We start from the raw sequence: 20,379 nt of genomic DNA, 5'->3' as shown, positions 1-20,379 counted from the left end.
AAGAGAAAGGAATCCTAAAATCTCTTTAGCATGCTTAAGATAAAGCTGCCTTCTGAGGGGTGGTCTCTTGGCCAGGAAGTTGACATTGTCCAGCTGGATGTTAGGTCCCCACCCAGGCCAGAGATCCTATTCTCTTGACCAGAGAGTTTTTTTTTTTTTTTTTTTTTTTTTTTCCTACTCTAACATATTGCCTCTGCCCAGTCCAGGACACCTGAGCTTCCTCTAATGAACTGCACAACAGGCAGAGACAGACGGGTGATAAATGCTCAGTGATTGTTCAAAGTATAAAACTTCATAGAGTTCTTTACTAGCCATAGAAAAGTAAAGCAGTAGTAGAGCCAGAGACCCACAATGAGACTTGCCTGCATTCAGCGTGGCCACACATGAGGATGGCTAGGGTCCAGATTTGCAGTGAGACCACAGTCTCTCCTGAGAATTCATAACCACAGCGTCAATCTCCTGTGGATTTATTCTTACCATTTTATCTGAATTTCCTGATGTGTTTCCTGGAAAGCCTCTAGTAGAGAACTGACAGAGTAATTGACATGCCAAGGTAACTGGAAGAAAAAAAATAAAAATGTATGGAGAAAATTACTAAATGAAGGATAAATCCAAAGAATTATTCTGAATCTATTTTATAAAAAGAACCCTGTGAAAAATAGAGAGATTAGGACAGCACATGAGCAACTAGAATGGAAATTGATGTGAAGTAAATACATAAGAGATAAACTCTAAAACTTTTCCAGAAGTTTTGAAATGCACAATGATGACAATGAAGGATAGCAACTATGATTTCAAAACTTGAGTTACATTTCCATAAAAAGTAAACATAACCAAAAAGCTTTAAAAATTGCTTTTTATTTATTAATTTGTTTTTATTTCTTATCTGGGGGTAGGGGCTGTGTATCCCACAGTACACATGTGGAGGTGAGAGGTCAACATTGTGGAGTTTGTTCTCTTCTACAGTGGGCTCTGAGAGTCAGTCTTGGGTTGTCTTACTGGTTCATCTTGCCAGCTCAAACTTTAAAATATCTGATGGGCAAGAAAAAAATTATTAAAGTTAAAAACAATATCAAGAAAAGAATTAAATAGAAACAAAAAATGAGTAGAGAGCACATAAAAATGATGAACTAATCAAAAGATGTTTCTGAGCACTGTAGACACAAATCAATCCCTCAACAAACTAATACTGTCATGTCATACATAGTTTAAGTCTGGTTGAATTTTTCTTCTAAGATATCCATATTATTTTTATTAGAAAACAAAAGACCTGGAAGCCTAAAGTATGAAAAACATTCCTGACAAGTACTGAGCAAAGAAGTGGAGTTGCTCTATTAAAACTCCAGGAAAACATGCAGGCAAAAGAAATTAAGCAAGTGTTATGATAAAATTAAACTTGGAATTTGAAAAGAAAATATAACAATTTTCATATATATGTAGTAAAATTGGCAGAAGTACAAGAAAAATCCACAAATTCACCATTATTATTATTATTATTATTATTATTATTATTATTATTTTATTTAAAAAACTCTCTGTAAACAGTCAATTAAGAAAATAGGAATGTATATGTATACAGAAACTTGGAACAAAAATGAAGAAAGGCCCAGTGGGTCTTACCAAGTCCTAAGCTCAGAAAATGAGAAAGTACATCTTCTCCAAACACACACTACTCTTACAGAGACTGTTTCCTATGCCTTTACCATGGTTTGGATATAGCTTCTATGTCCCCAAAGCTTCAAATTTTGAAATTTAATCCCATAGTAAGGTATTAAACTCCAGGAACTTTAATCTGACTGGTATTCAAATGAGGCCTTTGAGACTAGAAACAGTTATTAGAGCAAAGCCTAATGACTGAGCCCTAGTAGCTTTATTAGTCAAGAAAGGAAAGCCAGACACATATACATGCACATCCTTGATTCTTGCTATGAGATTCTGTGGTGATATTTTGTTTGTGCTCTAACAAATAAAGCTTGCCTGGAGATCAGAGTGTGGAGTTAGCCACTAGTTAACCATAGAGGCCAGAAAGTGGTGGCACATACCTTTAATCCCAGCACTTGGGATCTCATGCCTTTGATCTCAGTACTTAGGAGTTGGAGACAGGAAGTGATATGGCTGGGTGGAGAGAGAAAAATAAGGTGGGAGGAGACAGGAGCTCACCCCTTTTCAGTCTGAGAATTCTTAGAGGTAAGGTGTTTCTCTAGTGGCTGGCTCCTTTATTTCTATGATTTTTCAGCATTTACCCCAATATCAGACTCTGGGTTTTTATTAAGACCAATTAGACTTTGCACTACAAGATGCCATGCACATCTTTGAACTCTGCCAGCAAGAACAGTCCCACATATTGTTCTGTGCCTTTAACTTGAACTGTGAGCCAAAATAAATTACTTCATAACTTACCAGTCTGTGGTTGTGTCATGAGCATCAGGAAACAAATGAATAAGACTTTCTAACAAATTTTCAAGATGGACACCATCCCTTACTCTCTAATTAATTGCAATGGAGTCTTAAGTCAACTGTAAAGGGGGGAAGAAGGAATATTCAGGGAATGGATTTATTGGAGACAGCACAACAGAGTCTGAAGTAAAAGGCTATAGCTCACCCAGTGAAAGCAGAGCTTGCTCTTTTAAGGTCCCTTGTGGGGTAGTAGAGAGGGTAGCAAGTGTTGTGCCATGAGGAAATACTTCCAAAGACATCTGACATCATGAAATGAAACTAAGAGACTATTTTCTGTGTGTCTGGCTGAGGTACTTGGTTGAAAAGTCCCAAGGATACTTCTAGATAAGGTGGGTCTGGAAAAGCAATGAGCCAACTTTGTATGTGCTATGACAGTGGTAGATAAGGTGGGTCTGGAAGAGCAATGAGCCAACTTTGTGTATGCTATGACAGTGGTCACTTGCAGCTCTGCAGCCCTTCTCCATGTGGAGCTTTGCTGCCTGAAAGGGTCTGGTGATAGTTAATTTTAGTTGCCAGCTTGACACAATCTAGAATCATCTGTGAAGAGTATGGTTATAGGGATTGTCTAGATCTGGTTGGCCTGGACAGGTCTTTGGAGGATTGTTTTGACTAGTTTAATGGAGGTGGAAGACCCATCCACTGTGGGTGCCACCGTTACTTAGGCAGTGGGTCCTGAACTCTATAAGCATAGTAAAAGTGAACTGAACACAAGCACACATACATTAATTTGTTCTCTGCTTTATGGTTATAGATGCAGTGTAACCAGCTGTTTCAAACTCCTGCTGTTCTGACTCTCCCACAGTGATGGCTATAACCTGGAACTATGATCTGAAACAAACTGCCTCTTTCCCAAGTTGCTTTTGTTAGGATATTTCATCACAGTAGTAGAAATGAAACAAAGACAGGCTCATTCCCAGGGATGGGTAGATAGGTAGATAGGCTTCCTATCTATGTAATCTCATACTTGCTCCTCTAGGTATTGTCTGCTTTCAATTCTGCATCCCAACCATGTCAGTCAGCTCCTTTAGAGCAAAGACTTTCTCCCATTCAGTGTTGTCTCTTTATTTCAGAACACAGACTAAGAATGAAATGCATGTTCAATAGAGATTTTCCAAATAAATATAAAGAAATCTGTTTGTCTTGGCTTTGACCATCTTCAGAGTCTCTTTAGCAGTGAAATCAGAGAGAGATGAAAAGAATACTGGAAGTAAGAAAGTAAGTTCTACAAGAGAAGAATAAAGAAGTTGGGGATTTTTATTGCTTACCTCTTTTCTATTCCTGCATGGAAGAATGACAGATCTGATTGTTTTCAAGCTGGTAAAGAATAGTAACCAATAAAGTAAATTCAGGTAAAAAACTGAAAAGGTATTACTGGGTTTAAGGAACAAGAAGGGAAACACAGTGGGTTAAACTCCCAAGAACAACATATCCACTGTAAGGAAAACTAAGCATTGCTCACCAAGACTGTGACCTGTGACTGCAAGGTCCAAACAAGAGGGTCAATTTATTAAGTCAGGATTATGCAAGTCTGTAGCATGAATTTTAAGAGGTCTTATTAATAAAAATAAATAAATAAACCTGGAGCCAGATATTGTGTGAAAGATCAGAAAAACAGAACAATCCAGCCACGTTCTTACCTCTACGAAATCCTCAGTCTCAAGACAGTGAGTTCCTGTTTCCTCATGCCTTATATACCTTTCTCTGCCCTAACATCTTACTTCCTGTGATTAAAGGTGTGTGTGCCTCCCAAGCAAAGGCATGAGATCTCAAGTGTTGGGATTAAAATTGTGTGCCACCATGCCTGGTTCTGTTCCCAGTGTGGCCTTGAACTCACAGAAATCCAGATAGATTTCTGTCTCCTGAGTGATAGGATTAAGGGTGTGTGCCATCACTGGCCTCTGTGTCTAATCTAGTGGCTGGCTCTGCCCTGCAATGCCCAGGCAGGTTTATTAGGGTACACAATATAATCACTGCACAAGTCTAAGGCAGTAGACTAGCTGAGCACCCCACAAGGCCCCTTCCAGCTCTTTGGGTTATGAGAGTAAACTTGAAACTACAAACTAAACATTGAAAATTATAAGCAACTTCGAACTAGAAAGCATAATTAGATTTTCACTGGACTTTATTGAAATCATGGTTCTGGTTAGCAGAAGAATCTTGAGACATTCATTTAGTAAAAGACTCGTAAGAAAAAATATATGGGGCATATTCAGCCCCATGCTGCTGATCCAAGTTTAAATGATGTAAAATGTAGCCTGTGGTGTGAAAGGCAAATGATTATAGAAGGAAAAGTTTCAGTATTTTTAGGAACAGTCTTCAAGAAAGATAATTACGTTCTTAAACAATATAAGTCAAATAGCTCTTTCTATAAACATCCTGGAACATCTTGTTCATGCCCACTTGTGTGTACAGTTAATTCTATATGCTATTTGTAAGCCTGTCTTTGTACTAAAGGAGGAATTTCTTCAAACCATGTCTCAGGGAAGGAATTCATTGCTTCTTATCTTGTGTTTCAGTCAATATTTTCATTATTTGATAGCACCTATACCAAAGAATACCTAGGAGAAAAAAATCTGTAAAATGCCTATTTATTATGTGTCACTGTGATTTCTAAAATTATTTGAAAAGTTAACAGACTAGTTGTGAATACAGTATGTGAAATTTAAATGAAATGTTGATGTGTAAGGGTTCTGACCAAAAAGAAATTCTTTATAAGTATGATCTTCTCACTGTCTCTCCAACCCCCCAAAAGAAAACCTCTTGAAATAGTCTTTTCCTCAACTAATAATAATAAATTGGTTAGGAAACTATAAGTGGCCTACATAGTTTTCTTATAAAAATTCTGTCCTAGTCATTTGTCAGACAGTTGTAAACACAAATGTGTCTTATGTTTAAGGTAAGATACCATTTATCCCTATACTTGGGGGGAGATAGATGGAGAGAGTATTCACTTGACTATATTCCTTTTTAGAGGGAGTTGTATCTCTATAGCCAACGCCTGGCACATGGCCGATGGTCAATAAAGGCTTATTGAGTAGTTGAATGGTCAGGTAAATATATGCTATAGTTTGAGTCTGGTGTCCCCAAAGTTCACACACTGTGCTAGAAACCATAGGAGGTATGACTATGAAGAGCTCCATCACCAGTGTGCACCTTTGTTCTGATAGCACTGGAGGAGGTGAGGAGTTGCTCTGCTTAGGTTTTTATCTTTTTAGAAACAGGATCACATACTATATCCCAGATATCCCTGGATCTCATTACAGAGCCCAGGCTGGCCTTGAACTCACAGCAATCTTCTTGCCTTAGCCTCCACATGTTGAGATGACAAACATAAGCAACTACACCAAGCTGGCATTTGAAGACTATATTTGTTTCTAGCTCCTGGTTCATGTTCCCGTGCTGCTGCTTCCCCTCAACCCCACTTCTCTTCCTTTTTCCTCTTCCCTCTCCCTATATACATAAAGCACTGCAGAAACATATACAAGGGAAGAAAAGCAATTAAAGATTGCTCTTTTCCGTGTTGCTATCTGTGTTGTATAGCCATATACAATAGTTTTGCATGCTTGAATAAAACACAAAAAATACTTATTTATTATGCATTTGTTCATTCTTTGGTCCACTAATGCCTATTGGGTTTTTGTGTTTATATGTACAGAAAGAGGATATCCATGGTGGATAAAGTAGACAAAATCTCCATGTTCAGAGCCAAGAATACAATATTCTATGAAGAAATAAGCAAAGGGGTGGGGATTTAATTCAATGGTAGAGTGCTTGCTTAGCAAGTATAATGCCCTGGGTCTGAACCTCAGCAATAGAAAAAGAAAAAAGTAAATATTTAATTACAGCAACATGTGTTACACTGGGGATCATTCCACAGGGATCTAATCCATCCAGGAAGTCTAGTTACACTTCCTTTAAGAGTGTCTTTCCTTTAAAGATTGTGCGTGTGTGTGTGTGTGTGTGTGTGTGTGTGTACAAGCATGTGTGTGCACACATGTATGGGTACCTGTGTATAGGAGGCCAGAAGATGGCATCAGACACCCTGGAGTTGGAATTACAGGAGATTTTGAGCTACTGAGCTTGAGTGCTGGGACCGAACTCTACCCTCTGAAGGAGCAGCAAGTGCTCTTAACTACTGAGCCATCTCTTTTGCCTCAAGAAAATGTCTTTTAAGCTAATGTTAAGGATTATTAAGATTCAAGGAGACGAAGATCTGATCATGAACTCATCACACAAAGGACAAGGTATGTGTGAAGGCACTGAGACAAGACCAAGCATAGCTCTTTCCATAAAAGGGAAGTTCCAAATGAGGCTGAGGTTTAGTGAATTAAAAGGAGGTTATAGGTAGTGATGGAATCCTGCAGGGTGCTGTGTAGCTGAAGTTTTCCTGGTCCTGCCCAGCTCTCATGGCCTTGTGGCCACTTGGACCCAAGTAAACACACAGAGACTTATATTAATTAAAACTGCTTGGCCATTAGATCAGGCTAACTATGGACTAACTCTTACACTTAAATTAACCCATGATTCTTATTTATGTTTAGCCACGTGGCTTGGCTTTTCTCAGTTCTGCCTTCACATCTTGCTTCCTCTGTGTCTGGCTGGCAACTCCTGACTCAGCCTTCCTGTTCCCAGAATTCTCCTCTCTGCTTATCCCACCTATACTATACCTTCCGCCTGGCTACTGGCCAATCAGCATTTTATTTATCAACTAAATCAGAGCAACACACATTCACAGAATACAGAACAAATTCCCACCAGTGCTGCTGGCAGGATCAGGGATTGAGTCCCATAAGGCACATGGGCTGTTTTAATGCTGTCTGCCATACCTAGTCTCCTGCAGACTTAATCCCTGGAGCCTGGGAATCCAGGCTTAAGTAGGTTTAAACAATAAGAGGCACTCACAGGAGACCTTTGACTCAAGGTGAAGATGAAGTGACTTCATCTTCCTGCTTTACCACTATCAACTTGTTGCCATGGCAACTGATCCAGTCCCAGGAAAGTGAGCAAGATGATTATCAGGAAAATTACCTATTTCCATTACTGTTCATTGGAATTAAGGTTTCAACACATGAATGTGGGGGGTATATTTGAGCCATAACATGTTGACAAATTTTTAGATATTGTCATAATGAGAAGAAAAATTTTGAATTTTGAGAGCTATGACACACTCTAAAATGATTCTCTAAAGGTTCAAATTAACTAACTTATTGAGCTCTATGCTAAAAGCTTTGCAGATATGAATATTAATTATCTCATTTTGCTTCCAATGACTCTATTTCCTTTCCCTCACATTCTACATATACTACAGGGATTGAAATAGTCTCAGTTTAGTCCAATTAAAAACAGGAGTGGTATCTACCACAACTGAAGTTGTTCAAGACACAGAAAGCCCTTTTTGTGTTTGATGGGTGTTCTAAACCATTTGAAAGGTAAATGCACTTCTCAGATTAGTTCACCCTAATTTTCCACCTTGCATATTTCAGATAAATATGCAGAGTGACCTACTCAAGGTGACAGTGTAATGTTCAAGATAGCATCTTTCTCTTCATTCAGTGATGTGCTCAAAACCTCCACATCAGAGCTGTCTTATCTTCCTTCATGTTTATGATCATGTTTTGAAACCTCAATGGTATTCAAATTTCAGTCTAATTACATTTGTTATATGATTTTTACCCCCATCAATATTTAGTAAGATTCCTAGCTGGCTATCACATATGAACATAATTCGATGTAAGACTGTTAAGGAAAAAGAAGTGAGTGGGCTGTTATCCTCAGGCCTACATTATGTGTTCCTTCAAGAGTCAAGAGGAGGAGGCTGTAGGGATGGTTCAGCAGTTAAAAAAATATACTGCTCTTGCAGAGAACCCAAGTTTGGTTCCTAGCAGTCACATGGAACAGCTAACAACTCCTAAAATCTACCTTCCACGGATTCAAGTTCCCTTCTTGATTCTGAAGCACTCGAGTCTACTTACCTGTACTCAGATACACACATGCACACAGTTAAAGAATAATTTAATTTTTCTCAAATGAGTCAAGGGGATATAATATTTTACCTGGAAAAGTAAATCATACTACCAGTGAAAATAAGCTTCTGAGAAATTCAGTGTGTGTATCTTAACATGAATATCAGTCTCTCATAAATGACAGTTACAACTATTCTTTAACTTCATTAAATTTGTTATCTTTGCTAATAGAGGACAGGTAAGACAAATCACTTTTTAGACAATATTATTTGCATCTGTGTGACAGAAATATCTGTGCATTATTAATAATTCATTTTTTCTCTTGTGGGCACACATCTACCAAGACATGCCCCAGCCTCTCTTGCAATCGGCAATGAAAGACACATGTAACTAATCCCTTTCTCTTTGTGTGGTATTTTTAGGACCTGGTAAAGAGTCCTAGAGATTGCAGTGCTGCTTTCTGGAAGGGTACTTTGCTTCTTAGTGCTCCTGTCTTAGCTGGTGTACACAGCCCAACACTCATCTCCATATTCTCTCACCCTTACCTCCTTTTTCTTGTTTCATCCTTTCTGTTATTCATGAGAAACTTTGCAAAGTGCTGTCATGGTAACAGAGTGATGGCTGGCACACAGCCAAACAAGAAAGGAGTGGTTTTCATGTTTTCTACTTTGTTCATCTCTTTAACCATTTGATGTCTTGATCCTCCACCCACTCTCAAGCTACCACAGTGACCCTGTGCTTCTTCCTCATTCCCAGACACCCCCATCATGGATCTTTCTTCTTTCTTACAGTGATTTGTATGATCACATAGGTTGATCATTTAGAAAAAAGTCATCTAAAAATAAATGTTAGTTGTCTAGTGTTCTGTAGCTGGATTTTTCTTTGGGCTGCCAGCTCACAAAAATTGACACAGAGACTTATTAATTATAAAAGCTCAGCCTATAGTTTAGGCTTGTCCCACTAGCTCTTATAACTTAAATTAATGCATTTCTATTCATCTATGTGTTGACACATGAGTATGGCTTTTACCTCTCTTCCTGCATGTCTTGCTCCCTCTGCATTCAACTCCTCCCAGACCTCTCTCTATCCAGAAGTCCCACCTAACCTCTTCCCGCCGAGCTAATGGCCATTCAGCATCTTATTAAATCAATCACAGTGACACATCTTTACACAGTGTAAAGCAATATTCCACAACAATGTTCTGTGACATTAGGTTTCCCTTATGTGATGGTCTGAGATGAGAATTTATATTTGATCATCATACCACCTCTGTGTTTTAACTGATTGGTAGGGTTGTGTTATTTTCTTTCTAATGCTGCTTACATTTTACTTACTCTGACAATGTTCTGAATATTAGGGTTTCTCAAACTTTACCATGCACCAGAATTTCCTAGAGGAACAGTTAAAACCCAGACTTCTGGATGCCACCTCCATAAATGCCCATTGGTAGTTCTAGGAAAAGTCCCATTAGTTTGTATTTGTTTACCATTCGCCTATGAAATGTACTCTCCTCCCTTCCAGTTGGTATCACTGTTTTAGAAAGATATAAAACCCTTAGGGCATGGGGCCAACCTGAAGAAGAAAGTAGGGACAGTGTTTTAAAAGTTTAGCCCCATATCTGAACCTGCCTGGCTCTGGGTCCTTCTCTTCCCTGTCCACTCCTACACTGGTGTCCCTGCCATGAATTCCATACAGTTCAACAAGGGTGCACCATAGATACTCTGAACTGCGATCAAGATCCAGCTTCTGTCCAAACATAACACTCAGAAGGAAGCCAAGCTCTGAAACCGGACTGAGGACCTCTCTACTGGCTCTGACTTCCAGAAGACTGAAAATGCAGTTAACCTAGGCACACTCATGAACAAGGTGCAGCTAGGCCCTACACTAAAGATCAACCAGTTTATGAAGAACTGGCTCCAGCTTTAAAAAAAACAAACAAACGAACAAACTTTCCAACTTCACCAAGGCTGTGGTCAACTAATATATAAATAACATGGGTCTATTCAAGGACAATGACTCAGGTCCAAGGGTCTCTTCATGAAGTGGGGGAAAGGCAAAGACAAAGGGCTGCAGAGAAAAGCAGCAACAGAACTTGGATCACACCACTACGAACACCTGCCAGTGTGACATGGGCTGCAGAAGGGCTCCAACCCTGTCCTGCCACCCATGTACCACTGTACCATCAGCCTTTAGATGGGCACCAACACATTAGTCAGCCGGGCAGGCACAACAGCTCAAGAGGCCTCACAACATATACATGACACTAAACTGCACTGACAAATAGAACGATTCTTTCATGTCCTGACAATGGGACAGAAGAGGTGTGCCAGCATGATGAGCAGCAGGGTCTTGGATCTGGGGCAACAGATTCATTACCCAAATTACTGTGTGGAGGGCCCAGAGGCTAAAGGAGCTCCACTGTGGCTGAAGAGGGCTCAGGTGAGGATTCAAGGATCCAGACTCCTATCTACCAGGAGAAAATCAACTACTGAAGTGCCCATTGATTTCCCAGCAGGCTCTGGGCCATGCTTTGTGTGTTGTGGGGAAAGGCTGGCCCCAAATAGTTTCCAGTTTCTTCATCTCTTTCATCATTTTGTGGTTTCCAAATCCACCAAAACTTCAAGCAGTTTCAATGAAAGAAACCAGTGTGTTTTTGTTTGATCCCAACCCCCACAATGAGAACGCTGGATATTGAAACCAAGGCCTTAAAATATTGCAGGCATTTTGAGGGACTGTATCTATTTCCTTAAGACCTTCAGATGGTCAACTCTGACCCCTCCCAGTGGCCCAGTATGGAAAGCAAGGCTCCAATTAAGGAAATTGTGAGGAAAAGCTAGATACACGACACACAGACACACACACACACACACACACACACACACACACACACACACACACACACCCCTCCCCAGCTCTTCCTCTTCTAGGTCCTCCCTCCCCTGTTCCCACAAGTACCAAATATGATCCTTTCAAAAACCCCTGTGACGTGAAATAATATAAAATGCTAAATGTGGACCAGAAGCAAGAAAAAAATCTCCATTTTTAATACAAAAAAACAGAGAGCTAGACAGATGGCTTAGCAGTTAAGAGCACTTGCTGCTCTTATAAAGGACCTGCATCAGGTTCCCATCACCCACAGGATGACTTTCAACTGTCTGTATCTCCTAAGCATCGGGGTATATATGTGGTACATAGCTACACATGCAGGCAAAATATTCACACACATAAAATAAAAATAAATGTTAAAAAAATACTTTGAAGAAAAACATATTTCTGGTTACTGTCCAAGCTCCCCTCTTCTTGTTCTGACCTCCACATAAGAAGTCTCTGCCACATTCTTCTGATGCAGTAGGTACTGCAGTTCCTCCCCACAATCATGAATACCTTCTGAAACTGTGAGCCAAAGCAAACCCTCCTCCCTTAAGGTATTTCTGTGGGGTATTTTGTAACTGAGACAGAAGAAATAACTAATAAAAAAAAAAAGATGGTAAAAAGTGGAGGCTACTGTTATGAACCTGACCATGGTGCTTTACTATAGGCCTTCCAAGAGGAAATGGAGGAAAATGCAAGAGCTAGAGAAATTTCAGAATACTACAAATACAACTTAGCAGGCTATTCTTGTGGAAGCTCAGAAGACCAAAATTCCAATAGAAATGCAGAAAGTAAAGACATAAAGTTTCAGATGGAAAGAACTCTATCTGGGGGTTGGGCTAAAAACCACTCCTGTTGTATGATAGCAAGTAATCTGGCTGTGCTTTGACAAAGTCTTGAAAATTTAAATGAGGCTGAATTAAAAAGTAATGAACTAATTTGGCACAGAAAGATGTCAAGATAGTATAGTATTCAGGCTGCAGCATGGTTGTTGCTGGCTGATTTCAGCCAGGTTTTCAGTGAGATTTAAGAGTGGTAAGTAAATAGAAAGATATGAAAAACACATATTTCAGCAAAGAAAATAAGTGTATGCATAAAAGTTACAGAAAGGAGAGGGTAAGGGTCTCTGTGACTGACAGAGCCAGCTGAGTGTTGATCCATGACAGGCAAGAAGAAAGTCCAATTCAACATGATTTAGTAGCCAGTGTTGATTCAAACTCCAAGAATTTCAGGCATTGGGCATATTTAAGCACAGTACAATTTGGAAAAAAAGTTCCCTGGTGATAATTAACTCAATCCCATGTACACAATAAAGGTTAATGCATGACTATATTGAAACTCTTTGTAAAATATATGTGACATCTTCCATAAAGATAGATTCTATAGATTGACTACATGTGACATCTTCAGAGTCTGGGAGAGGATCTGCTGTGATCTCCATCTTACAAACAGTACAGAGGCCACTAGGTTATTAACTCTGTCTCCAGCCTTCTGGGTGGTAAAGAGATTATACATCTCTCCCTCTGAAGAGACAAACCTTCATATTTAACATTCCCCCCCCCCCCCCCAGTTCTTATCTGTAAGCACAAGAAGCTCTGTCCCTCTTTCAGGGGAGGTATGAGCAAAGTGACTCTAATTATTAAAACAAGCCATGCACTATGTGCTGTGGGATGGTCTGTATGTCCTGTGGGAGCCCTTCTTGGGTTCTTTGTGGTGTTACCCAGCAGGTCTGTATAGAGGATGATTAGGACCATGGGCCTGAGTGCAGGTGTTTGAGATGGTCTGCACTTGGCTGTGCTGGGGGATGGTCTGTATGTCAAGTTGTTCTGATTGATCAATAAATAAAACCTGATCGGCTGTGGCTAGGCAGGAAGGATAGGCGGGACTAACAGAGAGGAGAAATAAAAGGACAGGAAGGCAGAAGGACTGGCTGCAGCCGCCGCCATGACCAGCAGCATGTGAAGACGCCGATAAGCCACCAGCCACGTGGCGAGGTATAGATTTGTAGAAATGCGTTACTTTAAGATATAAGAATAGTTAACAAGAAGCCTGCCACGGCCATACAGTTTGTAAGCAATATAAGTCTCTGTGTTTACTTGGTTGGGTCTGAGCGGCTGTGGGACTGGCGGGTGACAGAGATTTGTCCTGATTGTGGGCAAGGCAGAAAAACTCAAGCTACAACTATGCACTAGGATAATAGAAAAGGTAGCTTAAAAGTAGGACTCCTCCCATGAAGTCCCTCAAGTGTAAAAATGCAGTTATTTGAAAGATTTTCAAAGGAATGTACCTGAGAAAACATTGTACAAATAGGGAAAACCTCTGGGGTATCTTAAACAAGGAGACCAAAGGAAATATTTTCCCTGGTTCAGCAGTGCAGCACAGTAGGAGACTACTGTAGCCAGAGTCCAAGGAACCTAGCTATAACTTCAAGTGGCAGCAGGACTTGGTGTTTTGGTCTGATGTTTCCTACCTATGCTCAAATTCCTCCCTTTTGGAATGAGAATGTTTATTCCAATGTATAGTAGAAGGAAATAATTTTCTTTTCCATTTTACAGGGGCTCACTGTTAAGAGTTTGCCTAGGGTCTTTGAAGAGACTTTGGACTTTAGAACAGTGTTGAGACTATTAAAACTAAGAAGAATCTTGAAGTTGGACTACATACATTTTGAATTATGAGATGGCCATGAGCCTATGGAGACCAGGAGCAGATGGTATGGATTCAAATGTAAATGCTCCCCCGTCATGTACTTGAATGCCTGGTCCCCAAATGATAGTAGAGGTTTGAAGGTTGCGGATGTTTAGAACATCATGGTTGTACCCATTTCTGCTTCTGACTAAAGTCCTTGCTTTTTGGTCTAACCACTAGTTAAAGTGGCATCACATGCTCTTGTTACCATGAATGCTATGAACCAAGGCCTTTGAAACCATGAGCCAAAACAAACATCCCTCCCTTAAGATGCTTCTGTTACATACTTGGTCATAGTGACTAGAGAAGTATTTGATGCACTATTTTTATTAAACATTCTTGGGTATGCTGATACTGGCGATTTGACAACCTCACTTACTTTGGGGACTAGTAGTCAAAAAGTAACTTGGTACTCGTGCAAACCTGGGATAGAAAATGGTGATGAAATTCCAAGTGAAAAAAAATGGAATGATCAAAACTGGTTCAATTAGGGATTGAGAAAATTCAGCCCTGAAAATACTGTTTTACATCTAACAAGAGTAAGGATAAGTTAGAGTATGGTACATAATGTTAGCAAAGATTGAACAGCACCTCCCATCCCACTTTCAAAAAAACATGACTTTGTTAACAGACCCTCAAAAAATGGAATCTATTTTCCTTCTCTTTGTATCTAAACTGTATAGAGAATATGTTTGACCAATAAGGTGAGATAAAATTTGAGGTTCTCAAAATTCCAAAGCTAACCCTTGAGGAAATGTATTTACCAATATCTCTTACCTAGATAAACCCAATGCTAACTACTAACTATGTTTGTATGTATGTGAAGCCACCTTCAGTCATCCAGCCAACCAGTACAGTGTACAGAAAACTTGCCTCCCCTTCACAGAATCATAGGAAATTGTTGGTTGTTGTTTTGGGTGAGGAGTTCATAGTCACAGTTCACCATGACAAGGGGTTTCCAGATCCCTATTCAATACTCCCTTTATTTTACCATGCTGCTATCTTCATATTCTCCTTTCTCTTTTCATTTATTCAGTTTCACAATATTTTTGATATATGTAATATTTTAAATATTAAGTCATAGATTAATAAAATATATTTCTTACCTTTTGTATCAACCTCATGATCAAGAATGGAAGATAGATCGAAAAAAATCAATGACATGCATTTAACCAAAGTATTAATATAATGATGTATAAATATGTTGAATTAGGGACCCGTTATATGTCTTAATTACTTTTCTATTGTCACGACCAAGGCAATTTATGGAAGAAAACACTTAATGAGGGCTTATAGTTTCAGAAGGTAAGTCCATGACCATCAGGGTTGGGGGCATGGCAGTAGGAAGGCATATCACTGGATCAGTAGCTGAGAGCTCACTTCTTGAGGCAACGAATGTGAGACAGAGAGAAAGTTAACTGGAAACAGTGGCTGTTGCTTCAAGATGGGGGTCCCAGGTATAAATCCATACACCTATGAACACCTGATTTTTTTTTTTTTACAAAGAAGCCAAAATTATACAATGGGGGAAAAAGAGCATCTTCAGCAAATGGTGCTGGCATAACTTGATGTTGACATGTAGAAAAATGCAAATAGATCCATATCTATCACCTTGCACAAAACTCAAGTCCAAGTGGATCAAAGACTTCAACATAAATCCAGTTACATCAAACCTGACAGAAGAGAAAGTAGGAAATAGCCTTGAACACAGTGGCCCAGGAGACTGCTTCCTACATATAACATCAATAGCACAGACACTGAGATTGACGATTAATAAATTAACCTCATGAAACTGAAAAGCTTCTATATGGCAAAGGACACTGTCAATAGGACAAAATGACAGCCTAAAGAATGGGGGGGAAAAGATCTTCACCAATCTCACATCTGACAGAGGGCTGGTCTTTGAAATATATAAAGAACACAAGAAGCTAGACATCAAAAAACCAAATTATCCACTTTAAAAATGGAGTATAGATCTAATCAGAGAATTATCAACAGAATAATTTCAAATGGCCAAGATACACTTAAAGAAATGTTCAGCATCCTTAGCCATTAGGGAAATGCAAGTCAAAATGACTCTGAGATTCTATCTTACACCTGTCAGAATGTCTAAGATCAAAAACACTAATTACAGCTTATGCTGGAGAGAATGTGAAGCAAGGGGAACACTCCTCCACTGCTGGTGGTAATGCAAACTTTAGAAGCCACTTTAGAAGTCAATATGGCGATTTCTCAGAAAATTGGGAATCAAGCTACCTCAAGACTCAGCTATACCACTCTTGGGCATATGCCCAGAGGATGCTCAATCATACCACAAGGACACTTCAAACTATGTTTATACAGCATTATTCATAATAGCTAAAACCTGGAAACAACCTAGATTTCCCTCAAATAAAGAATGGATAAAGAAAACATGGTACATTTACACAATGTAGTATTAGTCAGCTGTTAAAAATAATGACATCAGAAAAGTTGAAGGCAAATGGGTGGAACTAGAAAAAAAATCATCCTGAGTTAGAGAGTCTTCATCCAGTAACTGATGGAAACAGATGCAGAGACCTACAGCCAAGCACTGGGCCAAGCTCAAGGAATCCTGCTGAAGAGAGGAAGGAAGGATTGTACGAGCAAGGGGGGTCAAGGTCATCACAAGGGTACCCACAGAAACAACTAACTGACTAACTGGACTCATAGGAGCTCACAGAGTCTGAAACGACAGCTAGGGAGTCTGCATGGGACCAACCTAGGCCCTCTACATATGTGTGACAGTTGAGTAGCTTGGTCTGTTTGTGGGACTCCTAACAATAGGAGCAGAGGCTGTCCCTAACACTCTAGCTGGTTTTGGGGAACTTACTCCCCATACTGGGTTGCCTTTCCCAGCCTTAATGCAAGAGAAGGACCTTGGTCCTACCTCAACTGAAATAAAATGATACGGGTCATAAGTTTCAGCAACAAGCACCCTGACCCTCTGAGTCCTCTCACTGGCCCTGCATTAAGTCACAATGATAAAATGCTAACATACCAACATTTGATGAAATGTACCACAGCAATACTGATTACATGTGCACCACCTATCTCTATCAAAAGTAAGTGTTTTGGTTACTTTAATTGCTGTGACAAGACACCATGATCAAGGCAACTTATAAAATGAAGCTTTTAATTTGGGGCTTATGGTCCCAGAGGATTAAAGTCTATGATCTTCATGGTGGCTAGCATAGCAGCAGGCATGGTGCTTGAGCAGTAGCTGCAGCAGCTAAGAGTTTACATCTGATCCAAAAGGCAGAAAGAGAGCTAACTGAGAATGGCCCTAGTCTTTTGAAACATCAAAGCTCACCCCCAGTGACACACTTCCTACAATGAGGCCACACCTTCTAATCCTTTGCAAACAGTTCCACTAACTGAGGACCAAGTATTCAAATATAGGAACCTATAGAGTTCATTCTCATTCAAATCACCACAGTGAGAAAAAAAGTGCGTGTGTGTGTGTGTGTGTGTGTGTGTGTGTGTGTGTGTGTGTGTGTGTTTAAGGGTTTCAGAATCAATCATAGAGAAGACAGAGAAGGTTTTACAAAGGGATTGGTGCCTAAATATCATAAAAAGAAGACAGAGTGATAGAGTTGTACTTTATTCAAATGCATTGTTGCTGAACTTAGATCCATGCTGCCTGTATCACCACCAGAAAGACAGAATTCAGATTTTTATTCCTTTGACTTAGTTTGGAATCCAAGTCCTTCAGAAGGCTATTAGTTTAGAGGAATTCAAATCATACCTGGAAACTTAGCAACAAGAACATCTGGGAAATGTTTTATTTTATGGCTCAACCTCTGGGCACTGAAGCACTGAAAGCCACAGGAGAAAGAGATAAAATGGATGTTTGCGAGACCCGGCACACAGTATCCCCCACCAAAGCTAACAGTGATAACAACACACAAAAGCAGAAGTCTAACTGCATCCACAGACAGTGTACTCTCCCCACCCCACAGTGAGTGCTGAAAAACAGGTCAGGTTCACTTGTCTGTTAAGCAGAAGACCATGTATAACAACTGCATCCAAAGCCACCAGAACCAATGGAAAGACATTTCCAAACTTGCTTTTAAGTTTAATCATCTGTCAAAAGTTATGAACGTGGCCTTTGTAATCATTTACACAAGCACACATTTTATTTCTTTAAGACCAATTCAATGCTTCTATCCCTTCCATTTCTGTATTCAACCAAATTTCTTTTGTTATAAAATTTGAGACTGTTCAGATGATATGTTTATACCAAAGATATATTAAACATTTGTTCAAGGATACATGAAACTCCATAACATGAATCAATGTAGCTTTGCCATTTTAATCTGAACATCCCAGACACAGATAAGAGTCTGTAGTTTTGCTTCCTTGCCTCTTGATTTGAACCAATTGTCATTTTGTCTATAACACACTCTATGGCATAAAGATGTTTGGGCAAATGCAAAAAACAGTATTATAAGATTATTGAAGTCCACTCTGGATTAATCAGGCCATAATTAGGAAATTGTAATTCTGACCCTCCCCCCAAAAAAATGAAAGCATGAATAATTTCTCTGAAAACTTAGAAAATTATAATTTTCTAAATGTGAATCTCGGTAAGACATTTAAAGCAGTATTTTTCCCAATAACTCCAACTACTCTGAATAATGGTTTTTATTAAAGACTTAAGATTCACTCACTTTCACATGCTTATCCAGAAAACTGGAAAGTTGACATTTTCTCAAAAGATAAGCTGAGGGGGAAGGAAGCTGTGTGGCTCTGTGGAAAGTCAGATGTTATTAACGAGTATGGGCCACAGCTGTAACACATGAATCATTGTGAGGAACTCAAAGTCTCAGTGTTCAGTGCACAAAACTATTAGCCTAATTCAGCCTCCATTAAGTGGTGGAGAGCTGGCAAAGAACCAGCTGGATGGTGAGATGCAGTTATCATGATAAATGGGATTTCTCTTTTGTAAGACAGACAGCCTTGCACCTTCCCACAGGGCAGACTGATGGCATTAAACACAAGGACTTATGAGCTAGCTTTGGCCATGTTCAAAATAAAATATTGTGAACAACTTTCACTCTTCTCAAAAGAGAAGATCTAAAAGTAACATGAAACAAAAAAATCCTGTCTTGACTACATTGGCAGCACCATGGAAAATATTGATTTCATAACCCTACCCTCAAAATTATCATATTTATTCAACAATTATTGTTATTTTGAGACAGGGTATCATATACATCAGGCTTGTCTCAAGATCTCCATGTCACAGAGAAGGATAATCAGGTCCTGTTCCTCCTGCTCCCACCTCCTAATGCTGGGACTACAGGTGTGCACCAACATTCCAAGTGTATGTGGTGCTGAGTACCAGGGCTCTTTGTATAGTAGGCAATCAGCACTCTACCAGCTAAGCTATGTTCCAAGCTCCTGGGAGTAACCTTTAACAGAATTTCTGCTTATCTCTCTTTTCTATGTCTTTAACATCTCTTTCCTGTGTGTATGTGTATTTGTGTGCATGTATGTGTATTTGTGTCTATGTGTGTGCATGTTGATATGTATGCTCATCCACCTTTTTCTATTACCCTACACCTTATTGTTTTGAGACAGGCCTCTCACTGAACTCAAAGCATGATACTTTGGCAAGTCTCACTGGCCAGGAAGCCCCAGAGAGAGATCTTCCCATCGCTGACTTTGCAGGCATGTACCACTATGCTCGTCTTTTTACATGTGTGTTAGGGATCTAAACCTGGTACTCATGCTTGAGCAGCAAACACTTCACCAACTGAGCAACTCAGCACACACCTTTTAGAGAAATCTGTAAAAGTTACCTTGCCACTGTTTTCAATTTTAAGTAGTCATAATAACAGGGAAAAAGACTTCTAAAATTATATTTTTGTTAATTAATTTCAGTATAGAGTTGCCTAATATTACAGACTGTGGAATACTTTTACTCTGATATGTTATTTGATCCCAACAAAAATTCTATCAGGTGGTTAGGGTGAGTGATACTTCTTCCATCTACAAAGCAGCTTATGAAAAAATCTAATAACACATGTTATCAAAGAGTAAATGGCAAATATAATTTTCTAAAAAACCGGACTGTAGGCCTTCTACAGTTTTTCTAAACAAAATATAAACCAAAAGCAATCTCGACTATCTGCCACAGAACAGAAACATGCAAACAAACAAAAATCACAAAAAAAATTTCACTTTTAAAGCGTATGCTACTATGAAAAATGCTTTGCTTACAGCCTGAAACACTGTAGTTGTTTAGAAAAGAGAATCTTTGAGGAGCACTGAGGGAGGAGGAGAGAAGGCCTCCTTAGCATTCTCCTTCATGGAACCAGTTTTTGCCTTATCAGAGCACTGTTAAACTTGTTAGCCTAGATAAAGCAGTACATTTAAG

At 39.4% G+C, this 20,379-nt stretch overlaps 1 long non-coding RNA gene across 3 annotated transcripts in view; it reads right to left on the bottom strand.

Moving 5' to 3' along the window:
- Positions 1–861: 861 nt before the first annotated feature.
- Positions 862–20,379, bottom strand: part of LOC114701034 — a 105,884-nt gene continuing 86,366 nt past the window's right edge. For 2 of the 3 annotated variants that reach the window (XR_005092888.1, XR_003735766.2), the window contains one exon: positions 862–1,032. This is a non-coding gene — a long non-coding RNA (uncharacterized LOC114701034). Of the gene's footprint in view, positions 1,033–2,083; positions 2,116–3,722; positions 3,772–20,379 lie in introns of those variants that run through there. The other variant, XR_003735767.1, reaches the window with a different exon arrangement.

Source organism: Peromyscus leucopus, chromosome 14 (genome assembly GCF_004664715.2).
Source record: "Peromyscus leucopus breed LL Stock chromosome 14, UCI_PerLeu_2.1, whole genome shotgun sequence".
Taxonomy (NCBI): Eukaryota; Metazoa; Chordata; class Mammalia; order Rodentia; family Cricetidae; genus Peromyscus; species Peromyscus leucopus.
Note: the sequence above shows the minus strand (reverse complement) of the source record. Positions and strands in the feature narration are given on the sequence as shown.